This window comes from Silene latifolia, chromosome 11 (genome assembly GCF_048544455.1).
Source record: "Silene latifolia isolate original U9 population chromosome 11, ASM4854445v1, whole genome shotgun sequence".
Taxonomy (NCBI): Eukaryota; Viridiplantae; Streptophyta; class Magnoliopsida; order Caryophyllales; family Caryophyllaceae; genus Silene; species Silene latifolia.
The window spans coordinates 81,617,572-81,640,642 of record NC_133536.1 but is presented as its reverse complement, the minus strand read 5'-3'; the positions used below and the strand labels follow the sequence as shown (position 1 = coordinate 81,640,642).

General features: G+C 43.8%; 1 non-coding gene across 1 annotated transcript; it reads left to right on the top strand.

Annotated features, from left to right (window-relative positions):
• Nucleotides 1-1,571: 1,571 nt before the first annotated feature.
• On the top strand, nt 1,572-1,678 carry LOC141615986 (small nucleolar RNA R71). The gene has a single exon (XR_012530368.1). It is a non-coding gene; the product is annotated as a small nucleolar RNA R71 (small nucleolar RNA).
• Nucleotides 1,679-23,071: the final 21,393 nt, after the last annotated feature.

Sequence of the window (23,071 nt, the reverse complement as noted above, 5' to 3'; positions counted from 1 at the left end):
TCCCACTTCAAGTGTGAGTTCTCCATGCTTCACATCCATCACTGCTCCCGCGGTATATAAGAATGGTCTTCCTAAAATGATAGGAATGTTGGAATCCTCCTCCATGTCAACGATAACAAAGTCCACCGGGATTAAGAACTTGCCAATTCTTACGGGCACATCCTCCCATACCCCTAAAGGTGTCTTCGTTGATCGATCCGCCATTTGAAGCATAATGTTAGTGCACTTGAGCTCTCCCATTCCTAGCCTTTTGCACACCGAGTATGGCATGACACTCACACTTGCTCCAAGGTCACATAAAGCTTTGTTGATTGTAGTGTCTCCAATGGTGCATGGAATAGACAAGCTTCCCGGATCTTTGAGCTTTGGAGGTGAACTTCCTTGTAGAATTGCACTACTCACTTTAGTGAATGCAATAGTCTCTAGCTTCCGGATGGATTTCTTCTTGGTAAGAATATCTTTTATGTACTTTGCATAGGCCAGAACATGATTGATCAATTCCGTGAATGGAATTGAGACTTCTAAGTTCTTCACAATCTCCATGAACTTTCCAAGTTGTTCATCAAACTTAGGCTTAGCTTAAAGACTTGGGAATGGAAGTCTAATCACAATAGGCTCTTTTTCTTTAGCCTTCTCTTCATTCTTCTTCTTTGAAATCTCTTGGGTGATGGGTTCTTCTTCTTTAGAGTTCTCCATAACTCGTTGCTTGTCACTAGCATCCACAATGTCTTCATCAATTGGCTTCTTCGGCCCTTCATACCTTGTACCACTCCTCAAATGGATGACACTCACCGACTCATGTCTTGGGGGATTACTTTGAGGTGGTAATTGCCCCTTTTGTCTTTGAGAGCTAGAAGATGCTAATTGAGTCATTTGGGTTTCTAGCATTTTGGTGTGGGCTAGTATGTTGTTGATGGTGCTGTCTTTGGCTTGACTATCTTTTTGCATTTGGGTGAAAAATTCTTATTGGTTCTTTTGCATTTGGAGGACCGCTTTTTGAACATCAAAGCTTTGGTCATTAGATTGATTGTATGAAGGTTGATTTTGATAACCTTGGCTTTGGTTGTAAAAGGGTTTATGAGCTTGATTTCTCATTGGAGGTGGGGTGTATGTTGGTTGAGGGTTTTGAACATTTTGGCTTTTGTATGAAAGCATTTACTTGTTCACTTGTTCCCCTACATTCACTTTGGTCATGTCCCAAAGTTCCACAACTCTCACATACTCCACTTGGAATTGAGGATGATGCTACCATAGCATTGACATGTTGTTTGGGTGATTTGGAAGCTTCATCAAGCTTAGCCATGGCCTTCTCAAACTTCAAATTGATGGTGTCAATATGAGCACTTAGTTGAGCACCCAATTGAGTGATGGAATCTACCTCATGCTTTCCTCCTCTAGTAGCCTTCCGAGGCCTACTATATTGCGAATTATGAACCGCCATCTCTTAAATTTTGGCCCATGTTTGATTGTCATCAACTTCGGTAAACATACCATTGGATCCCATACTGAGAATGTTGCGGGAGTCTTCATATAGACCGTTCCAAAATTGTTGCACAAGGAACCACTCGCTAAGTCCATGGTGTGGACAAGAACGACAAGTGTCCTTAAATCTCTCCCATGCTTCATACAATGACTCCTCATCCCTTTGTTTGAACCCGGTGATTTGGGCTCTCAACATGTTAGTCTTCTCCGGAGGATAGAATTTCTTGTAGAAAGCAAGTGCCAACTTCTTCTATGAATCAATACCAAGTGTAGTCTTGTCTAGACTTTCAACCATTGCTTTGTGGTACCAATCAAAGAAAAAGGAAATAAGACCCATCGGATTTGGTCTTGAGTAACTTCGGTTTGAGAGATCGCATCACAATAGTCACAAAAATCTCCATATGTGAGTGAGGGTCTTCACTAGGCATCCCTCCAAATTGACTTCTCTCAACTAGTTTTATGAATGCGGATTTGGCAATGAAATTACCGGTTAAATGTGGTGGTGTAGGAGTACCATTTGGTAGGTTCTTCTCGGTTGGTGCGAATGTGATGAGAATTTAGGCATTGTGGGTTGATTTTTTGGTGGGTTTTGTATTGGGTTGTCCTCTCCTTCTCTTGCAAAAGGGTTGGTAAACTCAATGTTATTTGGTTGAATGTCCACAATTTCTCCAATACCTCTCAAAGTACCTTTAGCAACTCTTCTATTGTTGGTTATGGTTCTTTCAATTTCAAGTTCAATGGGTAAAAAGTTACCTTGTGATCTCCTAGACATGCAAAATATCAAACAACTCGAAAACAATTAGAACAACCTTGAGGAGATTGACTTCCCCAAGGTAAAGAAAGACACAACTAAAAACAATTAATGAAAATCAAATCAAGTTTACACCGTCCCCGGCAACGGCGCCATTTTTGGTCCGGATTGAACTCATCGTCAAAAGCTACCAACCAAAACAATATTTATAACTTTACAAACTACTCTTAGCAAATAGGCAAGTAAAGGTCGGATCCCAAGGGACGGGTATTGATGTAGGATTTTCAATCGCAAATGGTTGTGTCTTAGGGTGTCACAATTTGGGTTGAGATAGGAGATCAACTAAACTAATCAACAATGTAAAAGTAGAGTAATAAAAACAAGCAAGATGATTAAAAGGGGTGTAAACAATTGATTAAAGGCACCAGGGTGTCATGGGTTCATAGGGGATGTTTAGGTATTTTTTACCGAATTAGTTGATTCGGGTAAATGCGGTCTTACTCGTTGGATATTCGATTAATTGTTTGTATGTTGATGCGTAAATAAAGAAATAAAGTACGAAATATAAATTGACACGTGAGATTTGGTGACGCGGAAAACCCAATGTGGGAACAACCGCGGGAAGGACGGTACCCTTCCAAATATTGCATTATACTTGAATAGGAGGATGATTACAATTGATACGTAATACTAATCCTGCTGGCACGAGGTATCGGGCCTGCAAGATCTTAGGCGGATGTATATGTGAGTATGAGAATGTGCTAATGTCTTGATGTCAATGTGTGTATATGCGGATGCGTTGTTGAATGTCCTTCCTTGATTGCTTCCTTGGCTATTTATAGGGTGAGAACCCTAGATATGTCCTACCTTGATTATGGAAAGGGGGACTATAACTTCCATAAAAAACTCTTTCCATGTTTGGCCGTCTTCCTCATTTCTCCCTGATCTCCCTGACTTCTCCCTAACTTCTCCCTTGCTCTTCTTTCCTTAATCTGGACGTCTCCTCTAACGGGCCTCAGTCTCTTTCTGCGTGCATGCCGGCCCATCCTCTTTCTCGCGCTCTATTCCAATCGTGGACCCCCCTTCTTCTTACTAGATCTTTTATTCACCAAGTGGGCCTTCTCTTATTGTGCTATTTTTAGCCCAAACAGTTTGCCCCAAATTTCTTGTGAAGTACGCTACGAGGTGTCGAGCAAGGAATTTACGTAATCGAATGTTAAAACCCTAAGCCGTCATTTGCACTTCTTTTCATGCAGCTCCATCATTTCACCCGCCACACTCCTCTTTTCTCGCACCCTACTCCCTCTCTCTTCTTTATAACCCCAACCTCCACCTTTCAGTTTCATTAACTCCAAATCATTTCAAAAAACTCCTCCTCTCTCTAAACCCTCAACTTCCCTATTCTCTCATCTTTCCGGCTTCATTATTCCACTCCCCTCCGTCTCTTTCACCAGGTATTCTTCCCCTTTTCTCCTTTAATTTCCATTTTCTCTTTCTTCATCATGGGTAAAACCCGACAATCTTCATCAACCCCCGCACCCGCTGACCGCAATCCTGACCCAGTCTTCCCTTCCCGGGGACTCTTCACTTACCCCCACGACTGTGACTCCGCCTTTACTGCTGCTGACATTCCCATGATCAAGGGCATGCTTGGTCTTGGTGACGGGGTGGATATTACCATCCCTGGACCAGGACAGAAAGCTGATGCCCTTCGTCCAGAATGGGTCTGCTTTTACCTGTACCCTTTTAAATACGGCCTCGGTTTTCCTTTTCCTAAACTTGTCCAAGACTTTATCTTTACCAATAATTTCGCCATGGCACAAATTTCTGCGATTGTCTGGAGGGTTCTTCTTTACTCTCTGGCCGCTGGTCAAAACACTGGCAACTCTCTCTCTCTCTGGGTGATCTAGCCCATATGTACAGCATCAGGTCCCTGGGTAGGGGCCAGTTCTCTCTCCGGGGGCGTGGAGAGGCTCCCTTCAGGCATGTGTCCAAATCCCGAGATGAGAAATAGTTTGAGGACTTCTTCTTCGTGAGGAAGGACTCCATTCAGCCGCCTGCTGATTACATCTTCGAGAAATGGGTCATAACTTCGAGTAAGTAGTCTCCCTGTCACCTGATTTGTTTATCTCGCTGCTTACTAGCTTACTTCATCATCTTCGTGCAGGCCCCTGTGACCTGACTCGCATTGGTGCCAAGATCCATGCCTGCAGCAAGCTGTTCTGTATCTCTGAATCAGAGAGAAAGTTTCCTGACCTGCTCCCTGGTTTTTCACCTGCTTCTTCCTCCAACCCTCCTCAATCAGCTCACAGTATGTCTTCTGGTAAGTTTTCCACAGCCGTTTCAATTTGCATGCTGCTTCTCCTTATGCTTTAGGTATCCTGACACCTGTGGTGATGCCTGTTTGCAGGTTCCAAGGCTGATCCTTTAGAAATCATCCTCCAAAGTGCCAAAAGAAAGAGGCCTTCTGCCAGTCCTGACGTGGCATCTGCCTCTAAGAGGAATGCTCCTGCTGCCTCTTTCCAGACCCCTCCTACATACTCCAGTTCTGCTGGGCCTGAGCCCTTGGAAGTTGACCCGCTCTCTCGCCATCCGCCTACTCCTCCTGCCAGCCCTCGTGCCTCAGCTAGCGGAGGCACTATTGCTCACTTCCCAGAAGGTTTCGGGAATGTGGACAAGGTACCATACTGGCCGGAGATCGACCAGCTGCTCTTCCCTCCTCTAAAAGAGACGTTCTCAGAGTTCTCCCCAGAGGAGATGGCTGAGAATGACGTGCACAACGCCTCTATGGTGAATGCTCTTCATCTTCTACCCGTTTGTTTGTCTTCCTTTTTATTTAGATTCTACCCTTTAACTTCCTTGCTGACTTCTGATTTTTCCTGCCCCAGACCCTCCAGTCTGCACTCTATAATAGGAAGATGATCAACATAGTGCAGACTACCAGTCGTGCCACCAACGCCAAAAACCAGGAGCTGAAGGGGGCAATTGTCGACTTGGCGCAGCAACGGTCTGATCTGAAGGAACTTGTGGTGGAGTTGAAGGCTGAGCTTGCTGTCACTAAGAAGAAGCTGAAGGAAGGGGATGATCAGCTGGCCCGCACTCAAGAGGTGTGCATCACTTTCTCTGACTCCCTCAAGCGCTCTGACGAGAAGATCAGCGAGCTGATCTCCCTGGCCACCAATGTTGTTGCCTATGCTACCTGGCGGGGAAAAATCAGCGAGATGTATGCTGCTCTTGAGGAGGCTCCCACCTAGCAAGCTATAGAGGAGGAGGAGAAACAGCTGGAGATGCTCTACCCCACCCAACCTAATCTGAGTGCGCTGATGCCAGAAGTTGGGGAGGTGAATTCTCCTGCACTGGCTGAGCAGGCTGCTGGTGGAGACGCTGGAATGCCCCAGGAAGCTGCTGACGGAGCTCAGGAAGCTATGGCAGCTGAGGGTGTACAAGCTGATGCGGTACCTGAAACAGAGGGTCAGCAGGCAGAGGAGGTGCCAGAAGTGGAGGTCATAAATGTGACCGATAATTAAGTTGTTTTTTTTTTATCAATGAACGTTTTGGCAGTCTGGCCCAGAGGTGGCAGATTTGTAAGTTTTAAACTTTTTTCTGGCTGTTTCGCTAAGGTGGCGGTTTAAACTCAGGGGCCGTATTTTGGCCATATTTTGGAATATCTTTGCCGCAGTTTTGGCAAGGTTTGATTTATATCTTGTGCTTGTTTCTTAGATTTCCTAAGTTTAGGAAGTTGTCTTGTCAGCCCACTGGCTGATTTAGGCGAGTCTTGTCATCCTGAAAAGGCTGACGTTCTGACTCAGCTAGCTGCCATTTCAGCCTGATGGCTGATTTAGGCATATGCCGCAATGTAAGGAGGAGTGGTTGTGTCACCGAGAGGTCGATTTAGACCACTGTCACCAAGAGACCGATCCGGACTAAGCTAGTGCGATGTCACCGATGGCGATTTAGGCATATGCTTGTGATTTTAGATTACTTAACCTTGTTCATGACGCAAGGTGTGTTCATCACGTTTAGAGCCAACAGGGGCGTAATTTAGGCAAGTTTATCGTCATTCTAGGACCAATGGGACGCTGAAGGATTCTGGTAGCGCAGAGATCTCTACGTTCCATGTATGTGCATGCATGCTGGGGCCCTGATTAATTGCGATTAGTGCGAGCTACGTCCAGGGGGTGGTATAAGGGGTAGCTGGGTAAGCGTGTTTAGTCACAACCAGGCTCCCTTTCGTATGTTCCACAGTCCGCCTGGTGAGGGTGCTCCTTGTGGAGAAAATAGGTTAGGCATGTAGGAGTGCCATGTGCCTTGTCACCCCGCGTTGGCAATTGACAGTCCTGCTAGATATCCGTTCAACGTACCATAGACACTAGGATTCAGAGTGATGTACCTAGAGAAGCCTGAAAATAGGAAAATCTATTAAAATGATGTGAAGTACCTGTCGCCATCTCATGGGGTACGAGAGCAATTGTGGTCCCAGGACGCTGCCAGACCACACCATCTAATAGTAGTTTAAAATCTTAAAATAGCTAGAGACACCAGAAATAAGAGTGAAATTGGCAGTATGCCTACTACCGGATTTTTATTTTAACTTCAAAAATGATTTGGATTTTCATAGTACATCATCCTGAAGGCTAAAATCTACTTATTATCAAAAGTAATATCTCTTCAGGTGAAGTATGTTCCATGGGTGTTGTATGATTTGACCGTCCATAGTCATTAGTCTGTATGCACCATGGCCAACAACTCCTTCTACCTGGTATGGTCCTTCCCTTTTGTAGGCGAATTTTCCTGCTTTACGATTCTTGGTGTTTTGAAACACCTCTCGGAGGACCAGGTCTCCTACCTCCAGGAGCCTGACTTTCACATTTTTGTTGTAACTCCTGGCCACTGACTGCTTGTAGGCAGCCAGACGTATTTTTGCGCTTGCTTGCAGCTCGTCTACTGTGTCCAGGCTTCTGACCATCTCTGCATTGTTTAGTTCTCCTGTCATACTTCCAAACCTGTGAGTAGGAACTAGGACTTCTGATGGAATGACTGCTTCTGCGCCAAACACCAGGCTGAAGGGTGTTTGACCTCTTGCTATCTTTGGCGTCGTTCTGTCTGACCATAATACTAGTGGCAATTCATCTGCCCACTTTCCTCCTAACTCCTGTAACCTCCTTCTCAGATTGTCCATGATGATTTTATTGCTGGACTCAGCTTGCCCGTTGGACTTTGGAGTCCTGGGTGCTGACTTTTTCAGGGTGATGTTCCACCTAGCACAGTATCCCTCGGTATCGTTGGAGATGAATTGTAAGCCATTGTCACATATGATTTCTGATGGGATACCAAACCTGCAAATGATGTTTCGTTTTATAAACGAAATGACCTGTTTTCTTTTACTTCTGTGAATGCTTTTGCCTCTATCCACTTGGAGAAGTAATCTGCCATTACCAGCATCCATGTTCTGTTTCCTGTGGCTCTTGGCAGAGGTCCTACTATGTCCATGCCCCATGCTATGAATGGCCAGGGATAAATGATAGGGTGCAAAGGTTCTGCTGGCTGATGAATCATTGGTGCTGAGCGCTGGCAGGCGTCACACTTGCGCGCATATTCTGTTGCATCTGCTTTCATTGTGGGCCAGAAGTATCCCTGCCTGAGAGCTTTATTTGCCAGACTCTTGCCCCCTGCATGGTTTCTACATTCGCCACTGTGGAGAGCATGTAACACAGTCTGTGCCTCCTCCTTATCCAGGCACCGTAGGTAGGGGCCTGCCAGTGATTTCCTGAATAATGTATTGTCAATAAGTATGAACCTGGAGGCCTTCACTCTGAAAGCCCTTACTTCCTTCTTGTCATCTGGTAGCTTGCTATGACGCAACCAGTCTAGGTAAGGTGTGCGCCAATCCCAATCATCTGCCTGCTCGGCCGTTTGTTCAGGCGGCTGACCGTCCGGCTGAGAGTCCTTACTTACCTCGGTAGCTGCCTGGACTCCTTCTCCGTTTTGCGAACCTTACAGCTCTCCTTTATCTACTTCATCTGCCTTCTGGATAGAAGGCTCCAGCATGTGTGCTATTGGAATGCTGGAAAGTTCTATCGGTTTAAATGTTGCCCCCAGAGTTGCTAAGGCATCTGCTTCCACATTCTAATCTTTGGGGATCTGCTTAAGTTTGCAAGTTGCGAATTTCTGTTTTAATTCCTTCGCTATTTTCAAGTATGCAATCATCTTTGAATCTCTGGCTATGAACTCGTCATTCACGTGATTGACTATCAGCAGAGAGTCACTGGATACGCGCATGTGCCTGACTCCTAACTCAAGAGCTAGCTTCATTCCTAATATCAAGGCCTCGTACTCTGTTTCATTGTTGGTTGCCTTGAATTCACACCTCACCGCTTGTGCTATCAGGTCTCCCTGTGGTTACTGCAGAATCAACCCTACACCTGCCCCCCTCTGATTGGAGGCTCCGTAAATGTGCATCTGCCAGACCTCTGCTTACTTTCTCCCTTCTAGAGTGAGGATTTCCTCATCTGCCAGATTTTGGATGGCTGGACTGAAGTCTGACACGAAGTCGGCCAGTGCTTGCGATTTGATTGTTGTTCGGGGGTCATACTGGATATCATACCCACTGAGGTGTACAGACCACTTTGACATTATGCCTGACAGTTTAGGCTTCCTCATGATAGATTTCAGCGGGTAGTTGGTCACGACATGTATAGTGGGAGACTCGAAATAGGGGCGCAGTTTTCGAGATGCTACTACCAGTGCTAATACTAACTTTTCAAGAGATGTGTATCTGGTCTCTACCGGCAGCAGAGACTTGCTTACGTAGTACACTGGCTTCTGCTCCTTTTCCTGCTCTCTGACCAGAACAGCGCTCACTGCCACCTCTGTGACGGCCAGGTATAGGAATAGTGGTTCTCCTTGTTCTGGCTTCGCTTCGACAAGCTGGTGGGTCACTTTGAGGTAGTGTTTCACTCTCTCAAGGCTTGCTCGTGATCCGCATGATCCATTCAAACTTCGACTTTTTCTTAATATGTCGTAAAACACTGCACTTATCTCAAGATCTTGAGATGAACTCGCTTAAGGTTGCTACCTTTAAAGCTAGTCTTTGAACATCTTTAGGCTTCTCAGGTGACTCTAGTTGTAAGACGGCTTTGATCTGCTCGATGCTGGCCTCTATCCCTCTTTGAGTTACAATACAGCCTAAGAATTTGCCAGAAGATACTCCGAAGGTGCATTTAGATGGATTTAGCTTCATTTTGTATTCCCTTAGGGTGCTGAATGTTTCTGCCAGATGCCGCATGTGATCTTTGGCTTTTTCTGATTTCACCACCATGTCATCAATATATACCTCCATAGTTCTTCCTATCTGCTCTTTGAACATACGGTTAACTAGCCTTTGGTACATGGAGCCGGCGTTCTTCAGGCCGAATGGCATAACGTTGTAGCAATATATTCCTCTCTCAGACATGAATGCCGTCTTCTCTTGATCTGCAGGATCCATCTTAATCTGATTGTATCCACTTCATGCCTCCAGGAATGTCAGCATCTCATGTCCAGCTGTCGCATCTACCATTGCATCGATATGAGGCAGCGGGAAGGGAATCCTCCGATACCTGTAGTGAATCCATATTCTGCTAGAGTAGGGAGTTGCTGATTTTCCTCGATTCTGTTGACTCCCCTTCCATATGGTTTGTACCTCTCGTCTTTCTTGCTGGTGGTTTGCTTTCTTCCTGATTTCTCCACGGCTGAGGTACTAGAAACACTTGGTGCATTAGGTAGGCTGGCTCTGGCTAGTATGTCTTCTTCCAAATTCGATTACGGCAAATGCTTTTTTCTGTCTGACCCTCAAAACTATGGCAGGGATGCATAGTTAGCTGCTTGTATAGGTCGGAGTCATGGTGGAGGCCTCTTCTGAAGGCTTCTACTTCTGTCGAAATGCCGCACTCTCGTACTCCTACCTTCTCATTGTTGAACCTAGTATTGTATTCTCCAATGGTCTCTCCTGCCCCCTGGACGATTCTGTATAGATCTCCTGCATGCTTCTGCGGCTTCCTACAGCTTGCAAATTGCTGAGTGAATGCGTTCACTAATTCAGCAAATGTGGATATCGACCTGTTGGGCAGGCTTACAAACCATCGAAGTGTTGGTCATGTTAAGGTGGATCTAAATCCTTTGCACATGAACGCCTCCTTGACTTGCCCTACGGCTGTTACCGTCATCATCTTCTGTTTGTACTGGCTTATATGGTCAAAGGGATCTGTTGTGCCGTCGAAGAGAGGCATACTTGGATTTGTAAATCCCGTTGGCATGGCTGTGATGGATATGGTATCCACGAATGGTGAGTCGGCATAGCTGTCCAGTGTTGATTTCTCGAGTGGGGGTGGCAGCCCTGGAACCCTGCTCAGTATTTCTTTTAGCTCCAAGTACTGCTGATTTGTTATGCTGCCTGAATCTAGGGCCCGTCTGTCAGCCGCATGCTGATTAAATATACTGCCTGCTGATCCGAGCTCTTGAAGGTTCTGCCGTGTTCCAGCAGCTAGAGGAGTTGATGTAATGATTGTCCCCTGCTGCCAGTTCACTTGTTGATTCACCTCGGATCCTACTCCAGGCGTCTGATCGATCGTTGCGGGGCTGCTGACAGGGATGCCACCTGCTCGTACTTCCGCACAGCTGGCTGCAGGCCAGTTATCCGGCGTGAGGTATCCCAGCCCTTGTAAGGTTATCCTTTCATCTGATGGTATTGTAGACAGATCCAATCTTGTTATCAGTTCGGCTGGTATCTGTCGAAGTGGATTCCTGCTACCCGATGCCCCTTGTGTCAGATCTACTAGTGGAGACCTTCCTTCATCTGCCCTACTCGCTGGGGTGGCAGACTGCTATTTCAGGATGTCTATCTGCGCCCAGAGCTCTCTGTCCCTCTTCCTTGCTTCAGCTTCAGCTTTCTTCTGGTCTTCTCTCATGTTTTCCATGGCTTTCTGGAGATTCTCTACACCAGTGAGCAAGATTTGTGTGGGACTAGGCGGCGGTGTGACGCCTGAGCTTGACGTTCCTTTATCTGATCTGGCCTGGGTTGCGACAGCAGGAGTCCTAGGAGGTAGAGAGGTTTTTGCTGTTGGTATTGTTCTCGGAGTATGTCCGGGAGCCTGTGTTGCCACTGTTGATGATGGATTTTGAGTAGAGGGCGGTAGTGGCGATGGTTGTCTGCTCCCTGACACGGCGTCCGATGCTTGCTTATCCATTGTGTATTTATAGTATCAACGATTGACGACCACAATGCCCCACAGTGGGCGCCAAACTGTTTAGGTATTTTTTACCGAATTAGTTGATTCGGGTCAATGCGGTCTTACTTGTTGGATATTCGATTAATTGTTTGTATGTTGATGCATAAATAAAGAAATAAAGTACGAAATATAAATTGACACGTGAGATTTGGTGACGCGGAAAACCCAATGTGGGAACAACCACGGGAGGGACGGTACCCTTCCAAATATTGCACTATACTTGAATAGGAGGATGATTACAATTGAGATGTAATACTAATCCTGCTGGCACGAGGTATCGGGCCAGCAAGATCTTGGGCGGATGTATATGTGAGTATGTGAATGTGCTAATGTCTTGATGTCAATGTGTGTATATGCGGATGCGTTGTTTAATGTCCTTCCTTGATTGCTTCCTTGGCTATTTATAGGGTGAGAACCCTAGATATGTCCTACCTTGATTATGGAAAGGGAATATAACCTCCATAAAAACTCTTTCCATGTTTGGCCGTCTTCCTCAATTCTCCCTGATCTCCCTGACTTCTCCCTAACTTCTCCCTGAATTCTCCATGGCTCTTCTTTCCTTAATCCGGACGTCTCCTCTAACGGGCCTCAGTCTCTTTCTGCGTGCATGCCGGCCCATCCTCTTCCTCGCGCTCTATTCCAACCGTGGACCCCCCTTCTTCTTACTAGATCTTTTATTCACCAAGTGGGCCTTCTCTTATTGTGCTATTTTTAGCCCAAACAGGGAATTCATGGGAGTTGATCATACTAACATGTTCTTTATTATATAGCAAGCACTTATTGTTGTGATGGGATCGAGTTGGTGTATAAGCTTACAATCCCTAGGAAGGTTTGGGTCTCGGAGCCGAATCGATTAGATTGTACAACACCTACAAGTCGACTTAGTCCTTCCTATTCAACTATATGCATGGTCTAATGAGACTCGAGTTGGTGTATAAGCTTACAAGTCTCATTGAAAAGATAGGTGATGGGTAAAAAATGCAAGGATTCATAGGCTCGCATTTCATCAAACATAACATGTGCATAAGTTGAAATCACAACAAGCAAGCATATTAATTATGAAAACATATTAGATTAAGCATGAATCAATCCCCATGTTGGTTTCCCCTAATTCCCCATTAACCCTAGTTAAGGAAACTACTCACTCATTATCAAGTTCAACATGCTAACAAGGTTGTCAATCATACTAGCAAGGCAAAACATGATGAATAAATGAAAGTGATTAACAATAATTAAACACGGTTAAGAGAGAATTATACCTATGAAGATGATTCCAAATAATAAAGCAAAGAATAATAGAAGTACTTGATGATTGATGGAAGGTTGTCAATCCTCCAAATAAACCCAAATAATCTTCTAATTACCCAAAATAAATGAACAATAGAGAAATTAAGGAAAGATTAATATTGTATTATAACTTGATTAAGAATTGATTATAAGATTAAGGATGGATTAAGAGAACATTAAAGGATGATTACAATTGATTACGAGAGCATGCTAATCTAAGTAGTACAATGGGGTATTTATATTAATGATTAGGTACAAGAATTAGGGTTACTAAGGGCTTAAATGACTATTAAGTCCCTAAAAAAATTTGAGGAAATGCTCCTCTCGAAGGAAATGAGCATATCCCTCTTTCTGGTCCCGTGTCAGTCTGCTCGTCCCGCGCTGAGGCACGGTTGGTACTGCCTTGTGATCCGAGCGGATCCTAAGGGAAGACGCTCGGCTCAGGGTGCTGTGGGACGCTCGTCTTGGGCACAAGACGCTCGGATCTTGCTTCTTAGAGACGCCCGGATTGTGCACAATCCGCTCGGATCCTGGGACAGACAGCTTCTCTTTTTTTCCTCCTTCACAATCCGCAAGGATCATTTCGGGGATGTAAGGATCCTTTCATCATTGCCCATTTCACTTTATTATCTACATAGGCCTTCTAGTATTGTCTTCTCCTTGATGATTGGTCATTGGATGCGACCAATTTAGCTCCATTCCGCCTCATAGATGCAAGGTTAGCACTCCTTTCCTACCATAGGGGACAAAACCTCAAAGAATATGCAAAATGGGAAACTAAAGATAGTAAATGACCCAATTATGTGCTATAAAGCATGGGAACAAGGTTAATTCGGGGACTAAATGTGCTCAAATATGAGTCACATCACGCGCTCATGAACACCTAGGCCCCAGCTTTCCCGGCACAGACTACCTTCCAGGGGCCAGGTGGTGAGGAGTTACAGCTGCGTCTACCAGAGCCTGCGGCTGCTGAGGTGACCTACACTGGCATGGAGTGAAGGTTGACAGTTCTGAGGGTGAGTTTCTGATTTGAATACTGCTCTTTGTTTGTATTTTGCCTTGGATTTTTGTTGTGTTGAAGGGCTTTTCTGGTTGTAGGTGTCGACCGTTAGTCATCAGGCTTTGAGGCGGATGGCTAACTGGTGGAGAGCGCTTGTGGTGACCTGGCTGCGGGGGAGTCTCGGCTTTGTTGGTTGTTTCGTGTGTTTTTTTGTTGGATTTCACGTTATAGATCTTAATGACCTGTATTGTGTTTTCCAGGGTACTGCGGATCCAGCGGAGCTTGCTCGGGTCCGTGCTAAGTTGGACACAGCGACGTCGATTATCCAGGCACAGGAGCTGGGGATCATCAGTCGGTACCAGGAGCTAAAGTGTCACGAGGACGGGTTGCGGAGCTGAGATGCAGAGATTGTCTCCCTTAGGGCTTAGTTGGCTGCGGCAGAGGAGCTTCGCGTCACGATGGAGTACGAGACGTTGGAGAGTTCTCCTGAGTGGGGGCCCGAGCAGGAGGTAGTGTCTGCTTTGCCCGCGACTCCTCATCAGACCGAGACTGGTCCACTGGGAGGCGTTGAGTAGTTGTAGCTGTTTGCCCGTGTTCTGGACTTTTGTTTGTATATATGTACATTTTGCGTTTGGCAGTTTGTATATATGCGTTTTTGGTTTGTAGTTTTTTTGTGTTTACCTTTTTTGTGTTGTGTTTCAGAGAAGCACGGCCAGCGGCTGATTCCCCTTTGCTTTACATTTGTTCCTGCACCGTTAGTGTTGAAAACAGGCAACAGGTAGCACGTATGGACACACGTAAGCACGCAAAAGCATTTGATGAAAACAAAAATAACCACGATGACTCGAAGTTAGGAAATGAAATTGAATAGAAAATTTGAAAATTCCGCGACAAGGTGTCACGTTTGCATTTTTCAAAAGAAATTGACTTGTAGTTTTGAGCAATTAACTCGTGTTTGAATTAAATTGCATCGAATTTTGCTGAAAATTGATTTGTAACGCGAAAAACTCAAACTCAAACCGTCACGGAAGCGAGCTTCCCTCTTTTCGGAAAAAATCGCTGATTGTTTTGTATAAATAGGGACGTTTGTGCTTCATTGTTTCATCATCGGATACACGAAAAACATCTCTACGAAAACATTTCTTCTTCTTCCACAAAATAATTCATGGATACTTTCGAAAATAGGTTGCGACATTGGTGTCGGGATTTGTCGCCTCCCGAGAAGTATCAACTTAATGTAATGGGAGTTGGTCAATTGTTGGTGCTTCGTCAAGTCAAGGTGCAATCTTCGTTCCTTGAAGCATGATCTCGGTTTTGGGATTCGAAACATCATGTTTTCGTTTTCCCAAAAGGTAATATTTGCCCTCTTGCCGAAGAAGTGGGCGCCATTGGTGGATGGTCGGGTTGTGCTCCGGTGCTTCCTCCGACTCGGTTGTGTTACAAAGAGAAGTTTCGTTCAATGTTGGACTTGTCAACGAGCCAAGTGAACTTTCTCCTTGCTCCCCATGGTGTGTATATGTTGGCTCTTATCGACATTTTCTCAAACCGGTTGGATGTTAATGTCTCAGAGGTGGGGAGGATAAGAGATCATGCCTTTTGCCTAGTGCATGCGTATCTCCTTGTCGATGCCTTGAAGAAGGAGGGGTCGAAATGGTATGGTAGTATGACCCTTGTGCACATTGTTGACCAAATGGAACACGGTTCGGATCCATCATGGTTGGTGCTTGGCGAGATCATCCAAGCTTTGGACAAGAAGGACTCTTGTGGAGAAGCTCCTTCGTTCGGATCTCCAAGGATTTCTCCAAGTATGGCTCTTGGAGAGGCTACGGTATGTAGAGCCTCCGACCGATTCTTCTTCTTACTCCTTCCGTCACCTTACTATGAGGAAGAAGTTGTATTCGGATAGTTTTGCATCCATCGAGGCCTATTGGACCTCGAGATTGGTGGAGGAGGGTGGTCCTCATATCCGTTGGGTGGTGACGTGGTGGCACTTGAGGTCCTTCACGGGGTTGCCCGCTCTGGCTGCTTGTTCTCGTTCTTTGATGGAGGTGGGATTGAAGGTTGCTTTCTTCATTTATCAACGAAACGCTTATGAGGCAAATGGGGCATCAACAAAAGGTGCCCGCTCAAGATACTCTCGTCCAAGAGAGTGTTTTTCGGAACTCCGAGCTTGTGGAGATCTTTGAAAGGTGGTAGGACACTCGGCCGATTTGGGAGGTACCAAACCCCGTTGCCACGACATGGGTAACTCCCGCTTATGTCAAGTGATCAAGAGCTGAAACCTTGGGAGGAAAGGTCCAAGTCTCGTAAGGACGAGGTTGTTCAATTCAAGTATAGAGAGGTTGGTAAGGCCAATGGTCGGACTCACGATGGAGGTTTAGTTTTCAGTACTTGTCGTTAGGAGCACCTAGACCAAAACACAATTTATAACTTCACCAACAACTCTACAATTAGTAAAGAGGCAAGTAAAGGTCGGATCCCAAGGGACGGGAATTGAGATGAGATTTCTATTGCAACTAGTGGTGTCTAAGGGTGTCACAATTGGGGTTTGAATAGAAGATCACTAAACTAAATAGCAATGAAAGTAAACAAGCAAGATGAATTAAAAGGGATGTAAACAATTGATAAAAAGCACTAGGGTGTCATGGGGTCATAGGGGATTCATGGGAATTGATCATACAAACATGTTCTCAAATTATAAGCAAACAATTATTGTTGTGATGGATCGAGTTGGTTTATATCTTACAATCCTAGGAAAGTTTGGGTCCCGGAGCCGAATCGATTAGATTGTACAACACCTACAAGTCGACTTAATCTTCCCTACTCAACAACATGCATGGTCTAATGAGACTCGAGTTGGTTTATGTCTTACAAGTCTCATTGAAAAGATAGGTGATGGGTAAAAAATGCAAGGATTCATAGGCTCGCATTTCATCAAACATAACATGTGCATGAGTTGAGATCACAACAAGCAAGCAAATAAACTATGAAAGCATATTAATTTAAGCATGAATCATTCCCCATGTTGGTTTCCTCTAATTACCCATTAACCCTAGCTAAGGAAACTACTCACTCATCATCATGTTGAACATGCTAGCAAGGTTGTCAATCATACCAACAAAGTGAAATTTTTATAAATGAAAGTAATTAACAATAATTAAACAGGAATTAAGATAATTATACCTACTAATGATTCCAATAATAAAGCAAAGAATAAAAGAAGTACTTGATGCTTGATTGAGAGGTTGTCAATCTCCCAATAATAACCCAAATAATCTTCAATTACCCTAAATAAAGGATGAATAAGAGAGAGATTAAGGAAATAAAACTTGTATTAAAACTTGATTAAATGTTGATTACAAGATTAAAGAGAGATTTGATTGATATTAAATACTCTAAAGATTGCTAAGAAGAACATTCTCTTCTAATTAGACTAATGGGGTATTTATAGTGGGGATTAGATGCATGAATTAGGGTTAACTAAGGGCTTAAATGACGATTAAGTCCCTTGTTGAGGAATCGCCGGTCTCTTTAGGGAGACTCCGGTCTCTAGGGAGACTCCGGTCTCTAGAAAAAGATGTGAATCCTTCCTTGAACCTTGAAGAAGACGAAATGGGACTGTCTGGGAATCCGGGAGTCTTTAGCACGGGACGGGCGGACTTGGCAACTTCTGGACGGGCGTCCAGGGGGTGAAGACGGGCGTCTTTGGGTGGTTTTGCCCGGGCGTCTTCTGGAGAAGCCGCTCGGATTGTGGCGTGGTGGACGGGCGGATTCAAGGCAATCCGCACGTATTGTCAGGCAGTCTCGTTCCTTCTTCTTTTCTTCCTTTTTCTTCATAAAATCCTTGAGGATTTCCTCGGGGATGCAAGGATCTTTTCTCATCATTGCCCATCTACTATAGTATGTACAAAGGCCTTCTAATCTTGTCTCTCCTTGATGCTTGGTCATTGAATTCAATCAATTTAGTCTCATTTTGCCATGAAAATGCAAGGTTGGCACTCCTTTCCTACCAAGGGATCAAAACCTTAAAGAATATGCAAAACAAAAACTAAAGATAATAAATGACCCAAATATGCACTAAAAAGCATGGGAACAAGGCTAATTCGGGGACTAAATATGCTCTAATTATGGTCACATCAAATATCCCCAAACCGAACCTTTGCTCGTCCCGAGTAAAGAGGTGACAAAGACTAGGACCATTATTTAAACTAACCTAATAACATAGCCGATATGAGACAATTAGCGGGTCTCACTCCGCCCCTTCAACTCACAACAAGACAACCATGAGGTAGGATGCCTTCTTGCAAGGCAAGGTGGGTCTTGCCAAAATGGCGACACATCCAAACATTAAGCACACAAAATAAAGTAATGGATGCATCTACAAAAGAATAGCCACTTTCCTCATCTAAGTGGCGGAAATTATCTACAAGGGAAGCAATTCAAGGGTACACACTCCTTCATAGATGCAATTTCTTCAAACTACTAAGCCTAGAAGGATACCAATAGTCACCTCCAAGTTGTGTCAAGCTAGGGTACCTTTGTCCTCAATCATTAAATGCTTTTGTCAAGAGTAGACTCCCTATGGTGTTAGAAACACTGGAGGATCGCGAAATTCCCCCTCTTGCCTAGACAAGAAGAAGGGTCGTCCCCTCTCTACCATGCACAAAAATGGATACGATGTATAAAGGGATCAATAGAATTTGAGTTTCACTTTGGGAGTTTGCTTTTGTTGTTGTTTTTCCCCCCAATTTCTTGTGGCATATAACATTTGAGAACACTTTCTTTTGCCATTTCTTTTGATTTTTGGCTTTTCAACACTTGACAACTTTCAACTTTTCTTTGCATTTCTTTTGAACATTTTCAAAGTCACCCTATATGTATTGAGGGTGGCTTATATTTGAAGCTTTAGGAGTATATTTTTGCTCCTCTTTTCATTTGATGCATTTTTGCAAACTTTCTTTCACTTTTCATTTCATTGAACTCAAATTGATTTCTTTTTGTGCCCATTTCCTTTGATGACAAAAATGTGGTAGAACATGGATGATGGATGCATGCATGGTTTTAAGGGTCACCTTGGAATAAACGGTAGCCAAGGAGTTATCACACCACAAGGTACTCTTGACTAGGCCTTAATCCATGGGTCAAAGGATACTAGCATGACACATCCTAGGGTATTTTACAAGTATTCTAACAAGCAAAGTCTTAAGAAGAAAAAGCATCTACTAGGGCCTATATACACTTGTCAAACTTCCCAAGTAGACGGTTTCGCAAAATTTTTCTAACATGCAACTACATGCCATGATGCAACTAGCACATATACATCCTAATGCAAATGATTCTACCAACTAATATGACATAGAAACTAAATGCAAGTCCTAAATTCACATTGTTATACCGCATCAATCAAAATAAAGCCACATAGTCATTAACATAAAGAGGAAAAAGGAGATTGGAAAGATCATACCATGCGGTCTTCAATATCCTCATGTCTCGGATATGGCGTAGTCAATCAATGTGAACAAGGATAAAACAAACACAATATATACAACAATATATACATGACTACACTACAAAGGAAACGAACTTGTTTTTGGTTTTTCAATTTTTTCAAATTTTTATGGTTTTTCAAAAATTTTGATTTTTTTGATTTTTGAATAAAAGTTAAGTTAGAATTCCCCATCCCCACACTAATATGGGCATTGTCCTCAATGGCCAAAATGATAGGAAATTATGAAAACATGATGCATGATTTCTACACTAAATGCAAGCTACACTAATCTACACTACATGATGCATGGGTTTTTGTTTATGACGGAGAGCGTAATTTAGATTACCTCCCGTTGCGTATGCATGTACTTCTCCAAACCGAGATAGACATTATTTCTAATGTCCTAAAGTTGGGGGTAGTTCATGCACACAAGATGCAATGCATGAAACTAAATTTGTCATTTTGGATTTTCAAAAGTGGGAACAATGAAATAAGAACACCTCAATGGGGCCGAGGTGTTAGTCCTCTATGTTGCTAGGACTCTCCAACCATGATCAAGATAAATAAATAAAACAAAGAAATTAGTAGACAAACCTCAAGAGGGTAGGAGCCTCCAAAGCTTGCTAGTCTTCCACAATATCATCATTGTCATCATCTTCCTCAATAGAAGTGGACTCATCACCACTTCCCTCTTCACTTCCTTGCTCACTTCCTTCATCATCCTCTTCTTCATTAGCCTCTTCATCAACGCTTTCATCAACAACCTCATCACCGACAACCTCATCGTCACCCGGAATCTCACCCCTAGATGCACTCGGAAAGAAGACTTCCCTATCCGCCCAACTAGGCAAAGGACATGAAGGATCAAGTAGTCCTTGCCTAGCTAAATGAAGGAGGGGTGGATATTGGGCTAAGTATGCATCTTCCCGATCCTTAAAAGCTTGTTTGTGCATCTCTTGCATAAGTAGAGTCATGTAGTCATTGCTTGCTTTAACACCTTCAGGTTTGAACACTTGATACTTGAAAGGATAGGGTGGTGTGACAATGGAGGCGGAGGGCATTTCAATTTCACCCCTTTGTTGACGGATGATGTATTCGGCTTCTTTTGAGAGGGGAAGAAGGTAGTTGGTCCGATGGACACTCAAACGGCATATCTTGGAAGGCAAAGTAAAAGATCTAGCCTCATTGGTGAGCCACCATATTTGGTGTCAAGAGGGTTATGAGTGACCCACTTGTACTTGTTAACCATGACATCCATGTCAATGAGATGACTCCCCTTTTTCTCCACATACTTGCTATCCTTGTTGAAATTCGGATCAAAGTACTTAGCCAAAAGAGTGGCTAGACCTCCATTTACAATAACGGTGGTTCCTTGCTTTCCACAATCAACATTTAGCCATCTTTCCACCAAAAGCCTTAGATAATTGTAAGGCTTGGTGAATTCCCTTCCAATATTTAAGGCCGACTCAAGAAGAACACAATCGAGCTTGGTAAAGTGGTTGGTGTCTTTTCTTGCAATGATAGTATTCCCGATGACCTTGTGCCACACTCTAATGCCCGGATGGTGGACTAATAGAGCGCGACTAGCATGATAGTTCTCAAATTTCCTCCCGGAAATCGCCTCCCAAAGAGGAGCGGGGTCATACTTTTCGGGATTCTTGTAATAACTAGGTGATTCACTAAGACCCAATACTTTTCCCAATTCCTCAAAGGTGATGCGCCTACTCACATTAGCAAGGCGAAACTCGATGTTTTCCCTAGTCTCTACCTTAGTAACTTTCAAAGAACTCAAGAATTCTAAGGTAAGGGAGGGGTATGTCAATTCTCTTGTAGCAAACAATTTTCCCAACCCCATGGCTTCAAAGAAGGCTTTCGTTTATTCAAGGACACCCAATTTGTTCAAGGCATCTTCACATATGAATTTGGTGGATAGAAAGGATTTTCTAGCATACTTGGCAAATGTATCCCTATGGGAGTTAGAAATGAAAATTACCTCCGGATAGTTTGAAAATTGAGCAATTTCCGGAGTTGTTGATGTTGTTTCTTCCAAGGGAGGTTGTTGTTGTTGAACTTCTAAGTTTGAACTAGCTACCACCATAGCCAATGACGCTTTCTTTGCTTGAAGACATTTTTGTCTTGTTGAGAGTGCCTTTGCCTTAGGTGCCTTTGTTGCTCCTTTTGTTCTTGCCATTGATGATTTAACCAAGAAAAGAGTGAAAATCTTCAATTTCCAAGTGTACCCAAATCGATTTTAAGATGAAAGGCTTTGCCTTTATAATTCAAAAATCGACTCAAAGGTTGAAGATTTTGGTGCTTGGTTTGACTTTTGTTGGAAGAGGAGTGATTAATTGTTGTTAAAAGGAAGTTTGGATTTGATTTTGTTGAATTTGGTTGAGGAAATCTTGTTTTGGTGATGGAGAGGATGAGGGTTTTGAGTTTTGGGGTTTATGGGTAGTGTTTTGAATGAAGGAATGAAGAAATGAATGTGGGATGGGGTATTTAAAATACCCGAAAATTTCAAAAACTGCAGGGGAAGACGGGCGTCTTTCCTTCGGGACGCTCGGATTCTGCCTTTTTTGTTCAGGATTTCTCGCCTAAAGACGGGCGTCTTTCAGCAAAGACGCTCGGATTTATCGACTGCAGGACGGGCGTCTTTTGCTGAAGACGGGCGGATTCTCAGACAGTGAGATTTCTTGTTTTTCATAGGCAAAAAGACGGGCGTCTTTCCTTCCAAGACAGGCGGATTTCTGAAGACGAGCGTCTTCTCTACCAGGACGCTCGGATTCTTCAACAGTCCCAAAATTTCAAATTTTCAGCTCAGATGGACGGGCGGATTTTGATAAAGACGCCCGGATTGCCTGAAGACGGGCGGATTCCCAGGAAAACGCTCGGATTCTCCCTGTTTTACCCGGATTCAGTTCCATCCGTGCACTTGCATATCCCTTGTCATTTTTCATTCTTCAAATCCCGTGTTCTTCATTGTAGGGGCACTACTAAGGCATGAATAGCCTAGGCAATTGCTATCCCCACACTAAGCTAAAGCACTATACATCAATTAAACCATTAGTCCCTCCCTCACTTCTCTCAAAAATGATAATTATCTTGATCAAAGCATAAAAATCCAAAAATGACAAAAATGCAATGTAAGAATTAAAATGCGAGTTAGAGGGTTAGAAATATTTACAAATGGTGGTTTAGGAAGGACTCCAACAAACTCTCATCCTTAGTGAGATGTCATGGGGGCATGTCCAAGGTGTTGTTGATGTTGCTCAACACCTTGAAGAAGTAATCAAAAGCTTGTTCATTATCATGATAAAGATCTTCAATAGACCTTTGCCCTTGTTGTCGGTCTTTATCGATAGCATTACCAATATAGGGATTGAAAATCCCTTCAAACTCATCGTCCCAAAGACCACAAACTTCATCTACTTGATCACTAAAGATCTCTTGAGTTGATAAAGACGATTCTCCCATTTTCTTGTCTTGGCCAATGAGGCCATTCTCTTCATTGCTTGACTTTGGTGAGCTTTTCAAGCTCTCTTTGTTACAATTCACTTGCTCTTTGAATGGAGCATCTTCAATTTTCTTCTTCCATTGGAATTCCGACTTCTTCCTATCATCCTTCCGGCTATAATGATCAACCATAAAACATGGTTCATGCAAACGGGGAGCTCTCATGGTCTTGTCAAGATTGAAAGTTATGCTCTCATCTCCCACTTCTAGAGTGAGCTCTCCATGCTTCACATCAATCACCGCACCCGCGGTGTGTAAGAAAGGTCTTCCTAGAATGATTGGAA